We start from the raw sequence: 20316 nt of genomic DNA, 5'->3' as shown, positions 1-20316 counted from the left end.
TATCCAGTTCAGTGCTCTGACTTCTGAGCTTCAAGCACAAATTGGATTCTTTCCTCATTAGCATAAAACTAAACGCATTGTCCCTTACTGAAAGACTCATTTTTATAAAAACCAGGGTGAGCATTTAGACCAAATTTTGATCTTTGTGGGATTGTGGACCATGCTTGGGAAGAGGCCATGATACACATCAGTGTCTATATAAGCTTCTGTCTGTCTTCATCAGAAATGGGACATAAGCATAAGATTTTTAAAAAAGAATTCCTGATATTTACCGTTGTTAAAGGATTCCCCCCGCTTTATCATCTTGTTCACAAAAAGCTTATGTGACAGACTTATCGTGCTTATGCACACAGTGACACCTCCAGCACCAACTACGCCCCTGAGCCGCTTTCTCAGTGTGTGTGTCTATCTAGGAGGGGCCCAGGATGAACTCTGAGCGTCTCCCAGCACGTTCCTCTCACTATCTTCCCAGCCTCCGGAAGTGCTAATAGCATCTTTCCAGTTGCAAAGGCCAAAACCTTGTGGTCATTCGGACGACTTTTCACATCCCATTCCCTATCCTGCCAAATACTGCAAGCTCCACCTTCAAGACCCAGACCCCTATCATCACGTTAGCTTCACTGCTAGCATACCGGACCAAACCCTGGTCTCCTGTTCCCCTCTTCCATCGCCTTGAAGCCTGTTCTTTACCCACAGCCAGAGAGATATCTTAGAGGTCTAAGCCAGAGCATGTTCAAAACTTGCAACAGTTCCTCATTTAATTCTCGGTAATACATGGTCTTCCTTATCACTACCTACTGCCTGTCTTTTTATCAGACGCCAAATCCGCAAAGACAGAAAATTATATCTATTTCTATTTCTTTCGCTACTGTACCTCCATGGCAAGGAATCAAACTTTGCAAAAAAAAAAAAAAAAAAAAAAAGGTGCTAAGTAAACACTTGTTGGATGAAGAATAAGGAGGCTGACTTAAGAGCCTCAAAGCCTCGATTGGGAGTTGCAGAGAGAGTGGTGGTTAGGGGTCAAGGATGCTTAAGGTGTTTTGTTGTACGTTCAAAAGACACTCCCTCCCTTTTCATGTTTTCTTAAAACCGAATGAAACTTGAAATTGCTTTCAGTTCTGCTTTTTTTCTGTCGGTATTCTATGCCTTTGACTTGACACTCTGCAAAGGCCAGATCGTGTAGGGCCCCAGTTAAATTCGGTTTACAAATTATTTGTATATGGCCGAGTGGGAGGTTGAAGAACATAATAGCACAAGCTGACGCTGACATTTGCCTGCATACCAGTCACTTCCTTGTTTGCAGCTCTTCAGTCTACACTCCAGTTCTGAGGCCCCCCGATGTGGGTCCTTACCGTCCTGACACTATTCACAAAGGGTGAATTGGTCTACGCGCATGGAAGCACATTGCATGGAAGCACATTGCCGGCCAGGTTACAGGGCTGGGAGGGCAGTTGCACGCTTGCCTGCCTTGCAGCGGGGCCTGCAAATTATTTTTCTAAGTGTATGTTTATATAATTTTGAATTTAGAGAAAAAAAATCACAAAATCTCTCATATGTTTGCCCCGATTCACCAGTTGAGATTTTGCCTAATTTTCTTTAGTATTTGTGCTCACATGTTTGCTTTCTTACATTTTTATTGACAATAGACCATACATTTGAGCCATCACACCCATTTGTCCCTGAAATACTTGTGTTTATTTCTTAAAATTCAGAATGTTCTTTACATAACCTTAGCACAAGTTTCAAAATCAGGGAATTTGAGCATTAACACAGTTCTATATCTAATGCATCCTTTATACACAAATTTTAATCCGTGTTCTCCGTTTTCTCTCCTCCTGGTCCAGAAGCCAGTCTGAAAAGATGCATAACATCCAACTGTCCAGTGTCTGTAATCTGCTGTGGTCTGGAACCGTTCTGCAAACTTTCCTTCTTTCAAACCTTCCCAGTTTTGAACATGCTGGCCAGGAAACTTTTGGAATTGTCCCGAATGTAGGTGTGCTGCATATTTTCTCATTTTAGATCCCGGTTATATATTTTTGACAGGAACACACGAAGTAATAGCATTTTCTTCTTAATGCCTCTCATTATGAAGCTATGTGAGACAGGTCCGACCCCTTCCTGGTAATAACGTTCTGATTACTTGGTAAGGGTTGTGTCTGGCAGGCTTCTATTATGTCGGATGAGTGTTCTTTTTCTTAAATTATAAGTAAATTATAAGTAATTCTGGGAGGATGCTTTAAAACTATATCCGTATCTTGTTCCTCATCAAACTTTCATCTGCTAGTTTTAGTACCACTGTTGATTACTACCTGTATCAATTATTTCTGTGGATGTTGCAAATGGTGCTGTTCTAATTTCTTCTTTTATTCTGCATGATGAGTTGGAATTATACTGCCAGAAAGATAGTTCTCATTCATTCACTCATGCATGCATGCACTCATCCCTCTATTTAAATCCATACAGATTCTTTGATTCTGTTTTATCCAGTGGATTAAAATCTTTTATTTATGTTATAATCTAGTAAACACCATTTGGGAGTTTGTTCTGTTTTGGGTTTTTTGCTCCAATTGCCTCTTGTGTCCTTTTAAATGTTCCAATTGTTCTTTGAGCATTTCTTTATGTTGTGGTACATGAAAATGTTCTAGACTCATTTTATAGAACCTTTTCCTCAGCCCTGGATCCATCCACAACAGCAAGGAGTTTAGACTACTCCTGAGTAGACTGTATAGATTTTTCCCCACCTCATATATCTCATTAACTTAAAAGTTTTAGAGTTTTGGCTACTTTTAAAAAGAGCCTGTGATGAATCAGAGCTTTCACTGATCTTTATCATTAACCATGGTCCTACAGGATTCCCACAGACTTTTGAAAGACAATTATTGACTGTTGGGATCTCAAGGACCAAAGAGAATTGGCCCTATCACAGATGGCAGGCCCTGTCTTTCTCTCTCCCTGTTTTTTTTTCTTTTTTCTTTCTTTCTTTCTTTCTTTCTTTTTCTTTCTTTCTTTCTTTCTTTCTTTCTTTCTTCTTTCTTTCTTTCTTTTCTTTCTTTCTTTCTTCTCTTTCTTTCTTTCTTCTCTTTCTTTCTTTCTTTCTTTCTTTCTTTCTTTCTTCTCTTCTTTCTTTCTTCTTTCTTTCTTCTCCTTCTAAAAATTAGAACATAGTCTGCTTCTGATCTAAGCAATTTCTCTAGCTTAGTATCCCATTGCAGCTGTTCATCACCTCTCTTTTTATGTTTTTCCTTTTTCTTCCCCTCTCCCTCTATGACTCCTTCTCTCCTTCCATTTCTTCCTCCCTGCCTCCCTTCCTCCCTACACCTATTTCTAACACAGATTGCTTTTTGATGATATGCTCACATGAGAAGTTGTTTAACCAGACAATTGTTCAGGTGAGAACCTAATTTTATACCTAGTTTGTTGGCATTTACCTTGTCTTGGGGCTCAGAGTGACCAGTCTGATAATCACTTTCAAAGTAAAAAGCGACTATTATTAACTGCAGAAGATAAAAATGAAAGTAAGGCACACCTGTAATGGAAGATGAAGCTGGAGAAATCACGTAGATCACAAGCAGACTATGCTCTAACGCCTGAGTGGTTGCAATAATAGCAATACCAATGGATTGTAAGAGCATCACTGGAACATTCTCCAGGACCTTCTCAAGTCAAGTCTTCAGTAATATGAAAACAGGTATTTCCAGGAGAGAATTGGTGCTAAGACCCCCTGTCCTTGGAGAACTGGAGGTGGAAGGATCATCAAATAACAGCCTTTGTTTTCTACTCAAGCCTATAAGGGCACACGGTTTCTCCAGCAGGTAAAAACAGTCCTCGGGAGAAAACAAAAACCAAAAACCAAGACATGTTACAGTGTGAGTCCCAACTCCCCTGTTAACTAACTGTAACACAGGCAAAATCCTGAACTACACTAACTGCCTTTGAATATGTCTCTCTACATGGTGGTGAGGCATCTGTCTCCATAGATTAGATGCTTCATTCTTTGGGAGACTACATCTGACATACCTGAGACATGTCTATGTCCTGGGCTGTGCTCACACCATCAAAGCTGTCGAGAGGCCTTTCTGAAGGAAAGTTTATCCTTTCAGAGCTCGGGGCCCAGTGCTGGACTAATGACATTTAATTTGCTTAATAGCGAGAGTAATAAACTAGAGTGTTTATCAGCATCAGGGGGGGCTTTCCTTTCATGATGTTTACCCAATGGCCCTGATTAAAGTGGACAGGGAACCGGAAAGGAGATTGAAAGGGTTTCCCTTTATATCATCTTTTGGTCAAAGAGACGGAATGAAGAGAGACGAGCTCAGTAGCAAGAATCACAAAGGCATGAAAAGCAAGGGGGATGCAAGGTGGAGAAGTGGCCTCCTAGAGGCTGCCTTCATGACCATCTGTCTTCACGAGAAAATCTCTTCTCACATAAAATGTAATTTTATCATATCAAAAATACAATTCTTCATCTCCATTCCACTCACAGTATCTGTGCATGGAACTCCTACTCGCCTGAGCAAGCAGGGTCTGCTGCTGGAGAGACGAGGTGGGGGGAAGCAGGCAGCTAGCTGGCAGTCTTCCTGGCTTTGCCTCTTCTCTCCACAAAGTGCTCTCTGGCAACCAGGAAAATAGCAAAGTGCCCTTCTGCACAGACCCCAGGCATGGATATGGTCCAGTAAGACCTCCCACTGAGCAAATGGCTGGTCTTGTTTTTAATTCAAGTATTAAAATAGCGGTAATTTGGCACCGATTAGCAATGTTAGCCCCGAAGGCCAGAGGAAGACTGGAATTCAGTGTGAGGCTCTAAGCAATTCCTTCCTTTAGATAATCACTTTTTTAGAGGCCAACTGGGCATATAAATATCACACTATGCCATGGCTTGGCGAGTTTTTATCGGGATCAACTCAGACACCTCACACCATTATGCCCCGGGCACTGGGCTGGATCGTCACTCCAGCCAAGCCTGAGATGAACGAACTGGACAGGAGACCACCAGAGAAGAGGCGCAGGTGGCTCAGGTATGGCCTCTCCTTGGAAATCCATATTCCTATACTCAGCTGCCAGGGGTCAAAATCTCTGTATCTGTTTCCCCTTAAAGAAACATTTGCAATTGTATACTATGCCGGACTGGCCCTTTGCCCCGATCTGCAGGAAACTATGCCAAGAACTCCTGAGTGGCCAATCACCCCTTCACTCGAATGTTCCTTCAGCAAAGCTGCACCAAGTACTTCTCGGTACCAAGCCCAGCATGAAGCATCAGAATGGCCAGGTCAGTAATATACTTGAACATATGTGAGAAACTCATGTGAACCTGGAAACAGATAGAGCTCAAAATACCATAGGGCACGTTAAAAGTATAGATAGAATCCTGCAGGACACTTTCTAAGATGGAATTCACACCAAGGATGGGAGGGGAGGAAAATGTAAGCAAGCAATGGTGTTGGATCGCAAATGGGGAGGAATTTGCCCGCAGACACAGAGAAGGAGAGGAACAGCTTGCTCAAGGGCCAGGAGTCAGGCGGGAGAAGCTGAGTCCACCTTCACCTCACACATCACACGAGGTGCGCAGGGGCAGTGAGGGCAGTGGGGAGGTGAGCTGGGCAGGTAGGCAGGGCTGGAGGGGAGGGCGGTGGGTGCTGTCCTGGGGGATGCAGACTTCAGTGGGAAACCAGGGGAGGTGCGTCAACAATCCTGTGGCACCCTAAGAAGTGACAGCTCTGGGCCTCGCTCAGGCCGTTCGTTCATGACTTTGGACTTAACCTGGGTGTTGTGTTTCTTGAAATAGGCCTGCTCAAACGCTTATTCGAAGATCCATAGTGTCAAGGTTCCTTAAATCCTCATATTTATCAGTATAACATTTGTGAAAGCAATTTGGGAATAGCAAACCTACTACTCCTGTTAATGACAGAAATAATCCTTATGGATTACAGGGTGGTCTCCTGCTCATTGCAATGCACTTTTGAAAAGAGCATGTATGGTGGTCATCGTAGAAGCGTTAATGGAGCTGGAGCATCCTGAGCTCTAGTTCCAGTTCGGCTAACTGGGTGCCTGACCTTGAGAGGTAGCAGATGAAGGAGTGGGGAATCCTCCTGGGACTTCAGTTTCCTTGAAATGGGTTTTTGCAACATCATCCTGCTGGTTATTAAGAATATGGTACTAAACAATAGGTGCCCTGACTTCTGATTCACTTCCAAAGTATTTAAACTGAGTTCCTCCTACATTTCTGGGCAGGAAGCTTCTTATTCTTATTGACTTACTAGGTTTATCACATGCCTGTGCATTTAGCATAATTCGATGGTAGTTCCTCAGAGTACAGGTGGGATGTGCAGAGAGCACATTAGAATCACCCAGGGATCTTTGAGTCAACATATACTTGCCCTCCTCCCACTTTTCCCCTTTTCTCCATCATCTCAGCCTTGATTCACCCCGCTAGCTGGTCACCTGACCAGTTTTCAGGTGATTTGGGCATGCACCTCAATCACACTTGGAAGAAGCCCAGCTAGGCCATTCAACATACCTGCTTCCAAAGGTACGTTGGAGCCTATAGTGTCTTTCTCAATAACAGTTTGGCAAAAGGCTCACTGACGCTACCACGGCATTTTATCCAAGGACCAGCATGTAATTCTTCCCTTCTCCAGCTGCTTTCTTCCCTATAAGGTATTTAAAGCATCTTTTCATTTGTAAATTACTACCAAAGTGTGTCTAAAATGCTGTGAAGAAGATGTTCTACAGTTTTATCAGAGGCTTCTTAGAGCAAAAATTATGTTTCTCTATGTCTTCTCCCTAAGAAGTCACCTGGAAAAAAATATTTCAATCCATAGAATCAATTCCCTCTCAAACCAGTATATGCACCATGACAACCAACCCCAAGGACATGGGTGTGAAGAACCGTCACCTATGACATCACTCGGTAAGAAAATTCCCTCAATTCCAGACATTATTGATTATATGGTTTTGGATCAGCTAGCCCGTTTAGGTGACAGCTAATTCTCGCCCTTGTATTGCCCTTGTATTTCACAGGCTTAAACTATTTTGAAAAGATCATGCATATTAAACAGAAGCCCTGAGTGGAAAAATTCTCATGCTGGAGACCATATCCTTGTTTTTTTAGGATCTGATTGTGTTTTACTCAGATGTGTATTTCCTGGGCAGTCTTTTTATTGTTTGCCCTGGCGGAAATGACAACATATACGAGCAAAACAAACAAGCAAACACACAACCTTTGCTTTTAAGATGTATTTTTAAAATTTATTTTTATTTTATTTATATTTTGGCTTTTAAGATTTAAACAAGGGATATGCCTGAGCCAAGGACAGCATGCCTTGAGAATGACAAGCTCTTCTGGATGGGTTCCCTGCCTCCCTCTCCCGTAGCTGCTTTATCAAGGGCCATCTGGTCAGCTCTGCATGCTTGGAGGAGCAGCACAGGGGTCCAGATGGATGGGTTCTTAGAGAGTTCTTTAAAAACCAATGCACCCAACCCCTGAGTCACCATATGCCAAAAGGTCACCTCGACCGAAGTAGCATCCTTCCTGTTTCTCTCTGTGGTTTTTCATTTGGAGTCAGCACCCTGGTGATTTCGGGGGTTGTGGGGTTTTAATTAATGCATTATTATTATTATCTTAAGTACTAACATCATTGATATCAACCTTGCTACCTCATCTAAGGCTTCAGAAAACAAATCTGGAGGGAGGACATGGAGTACGCTGAGTGGTCTTTGCCAGAGGAAAGCAGAGAAGCTCTCAATGCAAGCACACGCCGTTCAGGCTGGAGCTCCTCAGTGTGGCTGCTGTCCCTCCACAGTGATGGAGCAGGGGCTAGCACGCCTTTGAGGCACAGAGAGGGTCTTATCTCCCTTCTGCAGGTGGGTAGCCCAAAGGCTTACCGGTCTCAGAGGGAAGAAAATGCAGAAGAGTGCCAGTGAGAGGGAGAATTGGTCCGTTTCTCCCCAGAACTTAAGTCATGCCCTCAAGGAATAAAAAATACATGCTAAGGAAGTGCATGCATTCTCTGATTATCTTAAAGTACAGCATTTCTTGAAGGTAGGAGGCAAAGCCGTGTGACATTTCTCCGTTCTCTCTGCCCCAGAGTTCCCCATCCCTGGGCTCCGTGCAAAGCATTCAGCAGACTCAGGGACAGCCTAAGATGGAAGCATAGAGTCCTGGACATCTCTGCCCAGGGGCCCTGGGCCCCTCTCTATGGCTTATCTGCTTCATCACAGGTTCAGTGGACCTTTCCCAGAGTGGCAGGTCGATGTAACCTCCGGCTTGGTGACTTGCTGTGAGTGGCACACACTTCACAAGAGCCCCTCGACAGAGTGGGAAATCTCATTAAAGCCTGACATTTGCTGAGCATCCCCAGAGGCCAAAGGTTCCCGTTCCAATCACAGAGCCCCACCGCAGGGCCCAGCAGGCAGCGTGGTGGTGTTGAAACTGAGCTGTCATCTTCAGTGTCCACCGGCCCCACCCCTGCAGCCCTGAAGAGCTCGTGTACCTCTGAGGAACCCTTCCCATGTGGGACCCTAAAATACTCTCCGCACCTCTATCTTTCCCATCACCTTCCTCCCTGACATCTCCTTGCAAACAGTAACTTTGCCTGAGGTCTGTTCCAAACTAGCATGGAAACCTGAGTAATCCTTACTCATTCCTTTTGATCTAGCCTTTTGCAGGAGACAGGAGAGATCAGAAGGAGCAAGGTCTTCCCTGAGGGCACCCAGCGAAGGCCATTTCACACCTGTGCACATCAGCATGTTCTGGTCAGTGGGCTGTAGGCTGGGAGTTGACACAAATAAGAACAAAAGGGCCCAATGCTCTGAGTTCTCTGTTGTCTAAGCAACCTCTTCAACTGGAAGGTGCAACCACTGGGGATGCACCCGTTGGTTGTATTCATGGTTACTAGGAGTACAGTCGGGGAGCAGCTCCTTTCTTGATGTGAAGGATGCATATAGGGAGTAGCTAACTCCAGGGGGTCTAAGGGCTCACCCCTGAACAACATTGATATATAAACACTATATATTTTTTAAATCCATGACAGATTTGTTTTCCATAAACAAAATAATCCCTTCCCTGGATTAATCTGTGGTTAATGGATCAAGGCCATTCCCAGTGTCTATGTTCGAGTTCTACCTCCCTGACCTCTGTAACTCTCTCTCTCTCTCCCTTACCACCCACCTTCGCTGTGTCAGCTATGTATTCATGTTTTACATACAGAATCCCTAATTTCCCCCCATACTCCACAAGATACTTATATTATCATCCTATTGCCACCCCCTTAATGATTTTATGTGAACTACATACAGAAAACACAGAGGACGATGGACAAATACCCACGTACCCACCAAGGAAAAATAAGAAGTATTACATTTTGCCACTTTGATCTCATAATTTTTTAAGAATGAAAAAATCTTACAGATGGGGTTGAAATCTCCTTTGAATCTCACTCACCCCCTGATCTTACAGAGACAGCCACTCTCCTGAAGGTGCCACTTCTCCTTCTTCCCCATGTTCTTATAATTTCTCTGTGGAGAACAATGAGGCTGAGGGAGGGTGAGTAAATTGTTCGCTGCTACCCAACCAAGTGGGGGAACTGGGACCGGACGCCAGCTCCCTTCTGGATTTCTGCACCCTGGGCATGCGCATGCAGGAGGTTGACAGAAGGGTAGGGATGGAAAAGATGCAAAATCAGAAAAGAGAGCACCTGGAAGAGTGGCCGGTGAGGAAAGATGTGGTTCTTTTGAAGTCAGTGCTCTGAAAAAGTGCCCGGATTAGTGCTTTGGGGCGGCTTCTATGTTTCCACTGTACTTCCGACTCTAGTGGCATGTTCCCTTTTCCCGTCTTCAAACTTTCAAATGAATATGGTAATATCTGTGAAACTAGAAAGGAAGGGTGACCCTGAGCTGTCCTTACATGTGGCTCCTTTCTCTCTTTTGATTCATCATCTTGTACCTCTAAGTTCAAAGGGGTCTTGCCATGGCCTGGGGTGAACATTCTTCAAGATCCTCAGGAATTTGAAATGTTATTATTCTAAGGTTTTAAGACCCAACTATTTTGGGCCTCGTTTGCATATCTGTCAAGTGATGATAATTACAGGTCCTCCTCCTATCTCATAGATTCACTTGAAGGGGAGAAAATGAGTCAACACTCATTTATTCAAGGAATATTTACCAACTATCTGCCATGTGCACAGACCTGTGCTAGCAGTGGGGCTACAGCTATGAACTAGACAAATTGCTGCTTCCTGAAGCTTATAATTTATTTGGGGGGAAAATGAATAGGGAAACATTAAAGTGTATTTTCCTACAAAGGAAATATAAGGGTCTCTGCAAGCATCAAGGACAGGCACCTAAGCTAGACATAAGAGACAGAAGAAGCTTCCAGACAGTCCTCAGAGACAGGTGGAGTCAGCCAAGGGAGAGGGGTGACCATGTGCCTTGCTCCATACCTGAAGACACTGTGATGTTTAGGACACGCTGGTTCTACAGTGTAAATGACCATCAGTCCATATTCACACAGCAAGAGTAACTCGGCTTGAATTTTCCCAACAACTCCATAAACCCTTCCTTTGTGCCACAATTCCTTACATTTCCCTTTACACTGGACTTTCCCATTCATTTATCTCCAGTATCTCACCGTGGCTGGCGCATGTAAAGGCACAGCACAAATTAACAGAAGGAAGGAATTAATGAAGAATGCCAACTGGCACCCCCCCAACTTGTGCACAATGGATTCTCCAGACACCCCTCTGGAGGTGGAATCCAGATTTATTGCAGCTTTTACACACAGCCCACTCTGGCTTTGCAGAATCAGCTGAAAGGATCTGGCAGGTAGGTTCTCAGCCTACCCAACCCTTTCAAATGTAAAAAATAGAAGAGAGAAAAGGGGAGGGACATAATCCTTGGAGAATGGTTCCTTTTGTTCCTTTTAAAGTCAATTTTTTTTAATGTATAGTTCTCTAAACTAAACTCTTTGCTCCACAAAATGAGGTTTTCCCCCCTGTGGAGGGGAAGGCTCTGACTTTTAAATGGAGTAATCCCTGGCAGTGAAAAGAACCACCGGAGGTATCTCAGAAAAGTAAATCAGAGGAAGAGCCTCACCACAGCTCAGGCTTCAAGGCAGGCTTCCCATGGGTGGGGGGCTTTTTGCTGACTGACTACAAACTCCAGGGTGGGGAACGTCTATCAGCAGAGCTCCTTAGAGAATCTGCATTTTTGGAAACAGCTTTTCGGGGACCCTAGGAGAGGGAGGGCCATCCTGAGGGCCAAGAGGGTGCAAAAGCAATGCCAGCCAGAATGAAAAGGTGCAGCCCTCTTTCTCTCAAGGGCCCTGGGAAGTCTTCTCTGTATCAAAGGGCTCTGCTTCCAGCCACATGGGAGTAACAGGGACCAGTTTTTCCCTCCTGACTGAAACAACCAAAACACAGATATGAAACAATGATTTCCAAGACCCTGAACATCAGGCAGTAAGAGACACTGATCCATGGGAGATCGAAAATAAAGTAACCCCCACAGGGACTTAGAAGGGTATGCAGGCTATGGAAATAGCTGGAGCCTTGAGATGTCTCTGACATGAAGAGACTACGTTGAGATTCTGGGGAGACCAAAGTGGCTAAAGTTTGCAGAACAGAGTGCTGGAGAGGAGAGAGGGATTTCAAAGACCTTCAAAGAGGTCCCCCCAAGTTCCTCACTGAGTACACCCAAGGCTAGGAAAAAGATTACTCAAAGTGATTAGCAGTAGCAGCACAGACTGGAAAAGCACAGGATTCCCAGGACTTTGCGTAGAGCACACAGAACCATCTTCAGTAATAGGAAGAAATTACCCGCAGAGGGCGCATGACTCCCGTTCAGCCTAACACATTTTGAAAGCAAGATTGGACCAAATTCCAATCGATCAGAGAATAACAGGAGAGAGAGAGACAACACAAATCATAAGAAGTGACATCACTACAGTTTCTACAGAGACTTAAAAGATAGTAAGGGCATATTATTCACAAGTTTTAATATAATAAGTATTAATAGGGATCCCTGGGTGGCGCTGGGATCCGTGGGTGGCGCAGCGGTTTGGCGCCTGCCTTTGGCCCAGGGCGCGATCCTGGAGACCCAGGATCGAATCCCACGTCGGGCTCCCGGTGCATGGAGCCTGCTTCTCCCTCTGCCTGTGTCTCTGCCTCTCTCTCTCTCTCTCTCTGTGTGACTATCATAAATAAATAAAGAAAAAATATTTAAAAAAAAACAAGTATTAATAAATCTGACAACTTGAAAAAATATTTAAAAGAGGCAAACTGCAGTAAGTCATTCATGAATAGGTAACTTGAATACTATTTTATCTATTATGGAAATTAAAATTGTAGTCAAAGATCTCTCCACAAAAAAAAAAAAAAAAAGATCTCTCCACAAAGAAAATTCCAGTCCCAGATTACTTCAATGGTAAATTCTATCAAATACTGGACAAAGAAATAATACCAATGCGTCACAAATTCTTTCAGAAATTAGAAAAAGAGAGAATATTTCCCAAGTCAATTTATGAGATAAGCCTAACACTAACAGTAATCGAAGATGCCAATTCACCCCAAATTGTTTTATAAATTCCATGCATTTCCAATGAAAATCCCAGCAGATGGTTCGTTTTTTTTTTTTTTTATTAGAAACCGACAAACTGATTTTACAATGTGTGTGGAAATGTTAGACCTAGCATGAACAAGTGATGTGGGAAACAAAGGCAGAGGAGAAATTGTTAAATTTCCTTATTACTCGCCCGTTGACAAGTCCCTGAAACAGACAGAGGGACCTTCCTCTAGGAGCTCCACTGCCTCGATGTCCATACTTTGTTGGGGGCAGAAGGCAATCCTTGCCTGCCCCCTCCCCTGCCCCCCACCTGGGAGTCTACTTTAGCATATAAAATTCCTTTGGAAACTTCCTTTATCTCTAACCCCCCAAGATCGGTGTTGGCCATCATCCTCCTAGCACATGGCCCACCGATGCACCTCTGAAGGGTCTCGTGACTCAGGTCTTATTAGATGGTAATAAATGACCTTTTCCCAACAACAGAAACCCCTCAAGGTCCTGGGAACCTTGCTTCCAAATTCCTTAGAGACTCACGTTATCCCTAACCCCCTCCCCACTTCAAAGTATATAATCAGCCGCTCCTCAGGACCAGGTGCAGCTCTTCCTGCCCTCGGGTCCTGTCCCCGTGCTTTAATAAAATCACCTTTTTTGCACCAAAGACAAAAAAAAGTATACGTGCTCCACAATTCCATCTATTAAACTAAATGAAATATTTTAACATATTGAAAATGTAAACTAATTTAGTGTGATCAGGGGTCTCTAGGGGGGAGAAGGGGGTTACAAAGGAAATGACTAAAGTTGTGGGGTCTCTGAGGGCATCATCTTGATGGTGATGGTTTCATGGATATGTATATATATATTTGCTGTAGCTAATCAAATTGTACTTTTTAATATATACATGTTTCTTGTATGTCAATTATAATCTCAATAAAACTTATTTATTTATTAAAGATTTTATTTATTTATACACGAGAGACACACAGAGAGAGGCAGAGACACAGGCAGAGGGAGAAGCAGGCTCCATGCGGGGAGCCCGATGTGGGATCCGATCCCTGGATCCCAGGATCATGCCCTGAGCGGAAGCCACCCAGGCATCCCTAAAACTGTTTTTTAAAGATTTATTTATTCACTTTTAAAAGATTTATTTATTCACTTTAGAGAGAGAGGGGGAGAGCACATGCAGGGGAGAGGGGCAGAGGGAGAGGGAGAGAGAGAATCTTTGAGCAGACTCTCCACAGAGCGAGGAGCCCAAGGTGGGGCTCCATCCCAGGACCCTGAGATCATAACCCAGGCAGAAACCAAGAGTCAGCTGCTGAACCGACTGTGCCACCCAGGTGCCCCTCAATAAAACTGTTAAAAACTACCACCAACAAACAAACAGCAAACAGACCATGAAGCAAGTCTGTGGATTTTACACTAGGCTACATGTGCTGGGATGGGACTGGGGAGGAAGGAAACATGGCCCAATGCAATCAGACTCCGGGGTCCTCAGTAGGTCAAGGATATGAGGGAGTGGGGCCAGTGGCTTTAGGGCCAGCACAAAGCATAGTTGACCCTTGAGCAACATGAGGGTTGGGCGCAAGGACCCTCCGTGTAGTCGAAACTTTGCGCATAACTTTTGACGTCCCCAATAATCTGCTATTGACCAGAAGCCTTTCTGATAACATAGACAGTCGATCGGGACATTTTGTATATGTATTATATACCATATATATATATATATATATATATATATATATATTTTTTTTTTTTTTTTTTTTTGCCATAAAGCCAGTTAGAGAAAAGAAACGCTATTAAGAAAATCCTAAGGAAGGAGCGCCTGGCTGGCTTAGTCAGTGCAGTGGAGCATGATCTTGATCTCAGGGCTTGAGCCCCACACTGGGTGTGAAATTACTTAAAAATAAAATCTTAAAAAAAAAGAAAAAGAAAAAGAAAATCATAAGGAAGAGAAAATACATTTGTAGTACCGTAAAAGACCCGCTTATAAGTGAGCCTGCGCATTTCAAAACTGTGTTGTTTAAGGGACCGCTGTACCGCACCTCTGAGGAGGCTCTGAGGGCTTAGGACAAAAAGTCAGGGAAATCAGAACATTTATTTTGGATTGTTTGGTGGCTAACGACTCAGAAATAGAAAATCTGCCAACAAAGTAGTTGTGAGAACTGCCAGGAAATTCTCTGCTTTGTTAGAACTCAGGAGGCATGGCCCCCAAATGTCGCCTAGTGCTAATCCAGGCTTAAGGAAATAGGATGGAGCAGTTCCTGGGATCTGACATCATTCTCAGGTGGCCCCAGGCCCCTGGGTGGCGGTGGGGCTAGCGCCTGGCTGGAAGCAGGGTCCTGATTGTGCAATCAGAGATAATTGGTTTCTAACTCTGATCCCATTTATTCTTTCCATCCCCAGCCAGGAAAAGCTGCCTTGGCTCCTTTGTTTTTAGCTTCCAAATTTTCTTACTGTCAGCTGCTAAAGCATTTTTGTCTCTTTCTTCCGTCCTCTGGAGACTCCATCCCTCCCTTCCCATAGTCCTTCCTTTACCTTAGGGCTGCTCGCCACTCCGCGTCCGCACCTTGGCCTCCGTCTGGAGGGTTCCTGGTCGCCCTCAGCCAACAGGCGTCCCTCTATGCTGTCCTCTGGGCGGTGCGGTGGCGGCCCTTCCATTGCCCTTGAGGGGCAGCTCCAGAACATCTGCTCCAAGCTCCCGCTTCAAAAATCTCTCTACCCGTTGTCTCCTGCACCAGACTGCCGGCTTCCCGGGGGGCCTGCCCTACAGCATCCCTCTCTGGTCCACAAGATCCTTGAACCATGGGGAGTGTCACTTAGGCTTTCTGCAAAACCTGGAGTAAAGTCGAATTCACTCATTCAGAGGGAAAAATAAAAAAAGCAAGCAAGCAAGAAAAAAAAAGCCTCGGTTGCAATGACTTTACACATCAATAAGACATATGTATGAAGCTGTTCAAGTTGCTAATGATTCAGCATGAGACATCCCCCAGCCCCCGGACAAAGCACCTTACCAAGCGCTAATGAATAGGCACCCGCACCCTGTGAGATCGCTGCCGCGGCCTCTCAGCTCCGGAGAACGCGGAGCTCAGCCTGAAGGGGATCAGAGCAGATGCCCGCAGCTGCGGGCGAGCTCGCGCCTCATAACCCATCCGCTGGGACAACAGGCAGGGAGCCCGCTATCGCCCCAGCCACTAACTGCCCCCTCGGGCCCCCGTTGCCCCCACTGCCCCGGCCGCTCCCGGGCACCTCGAAGCCCGCCTAACGCCCCCCTGCAGACTCGACTGGAGACAGGTGTGCGGCTGGACCTCAGGCTCTACACAGCGAAACGCACAGGAAACCGAGAAGCAGGCTCTGGGGACGGAGGGGCACCCGAGAGGCGCCGGGTGGGGGGCCCTAGCTTCTGGGGCCGGGGAGGTGGAGGCCAGGGCTGGATGGGGACCACCCGGGCTGTCTCCCCCTGTCCCGTCCTAGCAGCCCAGAAGCTCCTGTGTGGACACTGTGTCCCCCAAGCGTTGCCACCCTGGTCCTTCCATTGCGCGGCTCCCCTGGTCACCTGCGGGATGTCCCTGCCCGCTAAGGTGGCACAGGTGAGGCTGCACGAGGCTCGGCAGCAGGTGCTTCCCTCCCTGCGGCCCGCGGCTCGGGCCAGGCGGCAGGTGCTTCCTCAAGCTTCCTCCTTAGCTGTAGTCACTTGCTCTTCCTGTATTTTCTGGATTGTTTGTCCTCTGTTTCCAGATCTGCCTCTCTTTGTGTCTCAACTAACAGTCTCCTGCTCAATCCTCTTTCCCAAATTTACTGATTCCTTTTTTTTTTTTTAATTGGGCAGCAGCCTCACGTTCATTTAAAATCTAGCAGAGTATACAGAATGGTACAACCGCCAAGAAACTTCTGGAAAAAATGCCCTGAAAGGGATGGCGCTGGCCAGTTGCCTAACGTGCTAAGGCTGGCCTTCCTCTGCTCGGGGGCCACACGGGACTGAGGTGTGACAGTCATTCACAAGCCTGCATGGGTGCCTCTGGCCCTCACGACATTCCCACTGCAAGGAACACTGAAGTGTGACTCAGCCCTGCTCGTCGGGGGGGAACCCGAAGGGCTTGTGGCCCCGGGTGCTGATCTGCCCCCATGATGTGCTGCTGTGCAAGCCCCGCCGCCACCGCCACCGCCACTGGCCGAGCACAGGGACTGCTACAGTGACCCGCCCTGCCCGCCGTGGGTGCGCTCTGCTGAACCCTTGGTACGGACGAGACGCAAACTTCAGACCAAAGGAGGATCTCCTCGCCTGCAGGACATGCCCCACTCACCCCCTTCCTACCACGTCCGAGCCTCCTCAAGCTGGCCGCTTGCTTTATCCTCGGGAGTCCGGGCAACACCCCGGGAGAGAACAAGCAATATGCCCAGAGTACGGACGCCAGGCCGAGGCTCTGCAGCCTGGGGCCCGTGGGCATGCATGGTGGGGCCTGTGCCCCCGACTGCAAGGTGCTTCTCTTCTCCACTCTGCACCTCTCTCAGCCCCGCTGCCCTGCAAATAGCACCACCGCAAGGAGGCTTCTTTGTTTTATTGAGGCAAGGACATGAAAAATAAGTTATCTTTGAACCACAAGAGAAACAGAGGCAAGCAGAATGTAATTACCCAAGCTGGAAACTTGCCATGTACCACAGCTGCAGAAATCCACGGCGGGACAAAAAAGCAATATTGACCAAGAAATATCATATTACCCTTCATGGACCCATCCTGAGGGTTTGCTCCTCACCCACCTTTATTCAGGGGACCTACGGGTCTCTCTGCTTACGTTGAGAAACTCATTACTGGCACTTGCAGATGCTCGGGGGTGTAGACAAGTAAGAAAAATTCATAAAGCATACAGGAAAGCCCATCTGGTCTCTGTGAAGAGGGTCTCTTGTGAGGCCACGTAGGGTGGTAAGAGTTTGGGACTGTTGTGCATGTGAGGAAGGGGGAAGCACGTGGCTGCGAGCGTGAAGCCTCTAAGGCCAGACCCTAAGTCAGCACCATCCAAGGAGGTGGGAGGACCTCCCCTGGGCAAGCCTGGGGCGCTTTCCCCATGGCCTTGAGGATGGGGAGTCTGTGGGCACTGCAGAGGTGGACTGGGATAAAGGCCCCAGAAACTTCCAGATCAATACAGAAGCCTTAGCAGCAAGCCAGGAGGTGATGATGGCAGCGTAGAATCTTCCATCGCTAAAAATAGAGCGGTTTCCTTGCGGGTTGGATGAGCTTCCGAGGGGTGGAGGTGGAAGGAAGGTCCTGCCAGGGAGAGGGGCTGCAGTCTGGGAGAGCCGGAGATCTGAGGGGTCGGGGTGGAGAGTAGGGAGGGACAGGGTTGGTGGGGCCATGCTGCACTGAAGAATAACCCAGAAATTTAGGACACGACTGGATTTTAAAGGACCTGGAATGTGTGTGTCTTTTATTTGTACATTAAAGAAAGCCACTGAGGGCGTGGGTATGTGCGAGTGTTTGCTGCAGAGGGTTAATATGTTCTTGGGGTGTTTTAGAGGATATTTTTAAGCAAAAGAGAATGGTTATCAGAAACCTGCCTTTAAAAATGTAGACTGCTTTGGAGAAACAATTATGACCAATGTCCTCAAAAGAATTTGCAAATTTCAGGACCGAAAAGGCCAAAAGTACCATTAACGTGAAAGATGGTTTTGTCATCACTGGTTTAGGGCCCATTTAACAACAGGAAGCTTTAGGTACTTGTGGAAATGTTCCAAAAAAAAAAAAAAAAGAGAGAGAGAGAGAGAGAGAGAGAAATATTTTTACAGAATATTAGGATGAACCTCACTTGGAAAACTTTTCTAATCCTGGCTCTTCCTAAGAATTCAAGCTTGATCAATTATTTTGCCGAGAAAAGGCAATTACCCTCTTGGGAAGATATGGAATCTTCTTGGAGACCTACAAATGGTGTTCTTAATTTTTTTATTCATTTATTTTTTAAACTCTGCTTAAAATCGAGGTTCAGGGGATCCCTGGGTAGCTCAGCGGTTTAGCGCCTGCCTTCGGCCCAGGGTGTGACCCCGGGGTCCCGGGATGGAGTCCCACGTCGGGCTCCCTGCAGGGAGCCTGCTTCTCCCTCTGCCTGTGTCTCTGCCTCTCTCTCTCTCTCTCTCTCTCTGTGTCTCTCATGAATAAATAAATAAAAATCTTTAAAAAATAAAAATAAAAATAAATAAATAAAATCGAGGTTCATATTACTCTGGAATTTTACTTAACCATAAAGGACAATATAGATCCAACAATTTTACTCCTAACTACATTGATATTCTTTGCTTTTTTGTTTTGTTTTGTTTTAAATTGGGAGAACAGGGGCACGTGGGTGGCTCAGTGGTTGAGCATCTGCCTTGGGCCCAGGGCATGACCCTGGGTCCCGGGATCAAGTCCCGCATCGGGCTCCCTGCATGGAGCCTACTTCTCCCTCTGCCTGTGTCTCTGCCTCTCTCTCTGTCTCTCATGAATAAATAAATAAAAATCTTTTAAAAATTAATTAATCAATTAACTAATTAATTAATTAATTAGGAGAACTGACTGATGAGAAAAGGAATGTCAGAGACTTCAGGTAGGTGCGCACCCATTCGATGCTTCCTAGGACCTCATGCGACGCCGGCCGTATTGCTTCTATCTGTCAGACTCCTAGCGCGGAGTGCGGTGTATCCTCACGATCACGTCACGCTGCTCTTGTAAACCCACTTGGAATGTCAAGAGTACATGAAACAGGCCAGTGTCCTGGTCTGCAGGGAGGCTCACGGCAGCTTAACATTCTATCTCTGGCCTGAGAAAGAGAACCTAAATGTTGGGGCCGTTTCATATTCCTCCCCTTTCCATTTTAGCAGCAAATGACACTTTCTAGCAATAGCAGGGGCTGGTGAGCATGCCGAAAAATCAACCTCTCGGTAAGAGAGGTTTGCAAATAGCAAATTACATGCACCAAGAAGCTAAAACACAGTTCTTTTTAAGAGTCCTTTGTAGGAAAGGAAGGATGCCTCTGCTCCATCACGGTAGCCACGTAGGGGAAGGAGAATCTTTGTAAGCTTATTGTTTGTCCCTCCCCCAAACGCTGATCTTTTCTATGGTGGCCCGACAGCCAGGATTTGCTTCTTATTTGAAGAGACGTTCCTAACTTCTTAAAATCAAGTTCCTTCATCCGAAAAGTGGGGCAACCTGCTCAGGTCTCTGCTTTTGGCACACACCGTGTTCCATGATACACAACTCACAGCCACTCCCCTGCCCTGGACTACAAAATCCTATGTATACCTTAAAGAGGGCCTTCCCCTCCATGGGAAGAACGTCGTCCAGCCCCCCAAGCCCCCGCCCCCATAGACGCTTTTGGTTGTGATGACTCCACAGCCACATCTTAGAGGGAATCCCTGAGGCCTCCTCCCAGACAGCATTCCCGGAGATGACTATGCGATGACTTGCTTTTCCACAGGAAATTGCCAGGGATGCTTGAAAGCTAAGCAAGCCTCTTCCTATTCACAAACCCACAAGGAGAGTCACTCTGGCATAGGAGTCTCCTCTCTGGCCAAAGGAACAGACCCCGACGTACAACAGGATGAGCCCTGTAGGTCCTTGTACCTTGGTTGTCCGAGTCCAGTATGCACTTGTCTAGATACAACGCTGCGAGTGATGGTCAGGCTCTTCCACTGGCTCAACAAAAATGGCTTTAATTCTTAACGTTGCTGAAATACTCTCATTATGGCCCGGCTACACTAATCACTAAGCAAAATGTGAAAATAAACTAAAGAAGTCGGCCT

At 46.0% G+C, this 20316-nt stretch overlaps 1 protein-coding gene and 1 long non-coding RNA gene across 2 annotated transcripts in view; both read right to left on the bottom strand.

Annotated features, from left to right (window-relative positions):
- Positions 1–20316, bottom strand: part of OPCML (opioid binding protein/cell adhesion molecule like) — a 1085315-nt gene that overhangs the window by 703841 nt on the left and 361158 nt on the right. The window lies entirely within an intron of this gene.
- On the bottom strand, positions 3100–15376 carry LOC125755068 (uncharacterized). The gene is made up of 3 exons (XR_007410578.1): positions 15088–15376; positions 6515–6647; positions 3100–3824 (listed from the first exon to the last, which is right to left on the bottom strand). It is a non-coding gene; the product is annotated as an uncharacterized LOC125755068 (long non-coding RNA).

This window comes from Canis lupus, chromosome 5 (assembly GCF_003254725.2).
Source record: "Canis lupus dingo isolate Sandy chromosome 5, ASM325472v2, whole genome shotgun sequence".
In the NCBI taxonomy this organism is placed as follows: Eukaryota; Metazoa; Chordata; class Mammalia; order Carnivora; family Canidae; genus Canis; species Canis lupus.
Note: the sequence above shows the minus strand (reverse complement) of the source record. Positions and strands in the feature narration are given on the sequence as shown.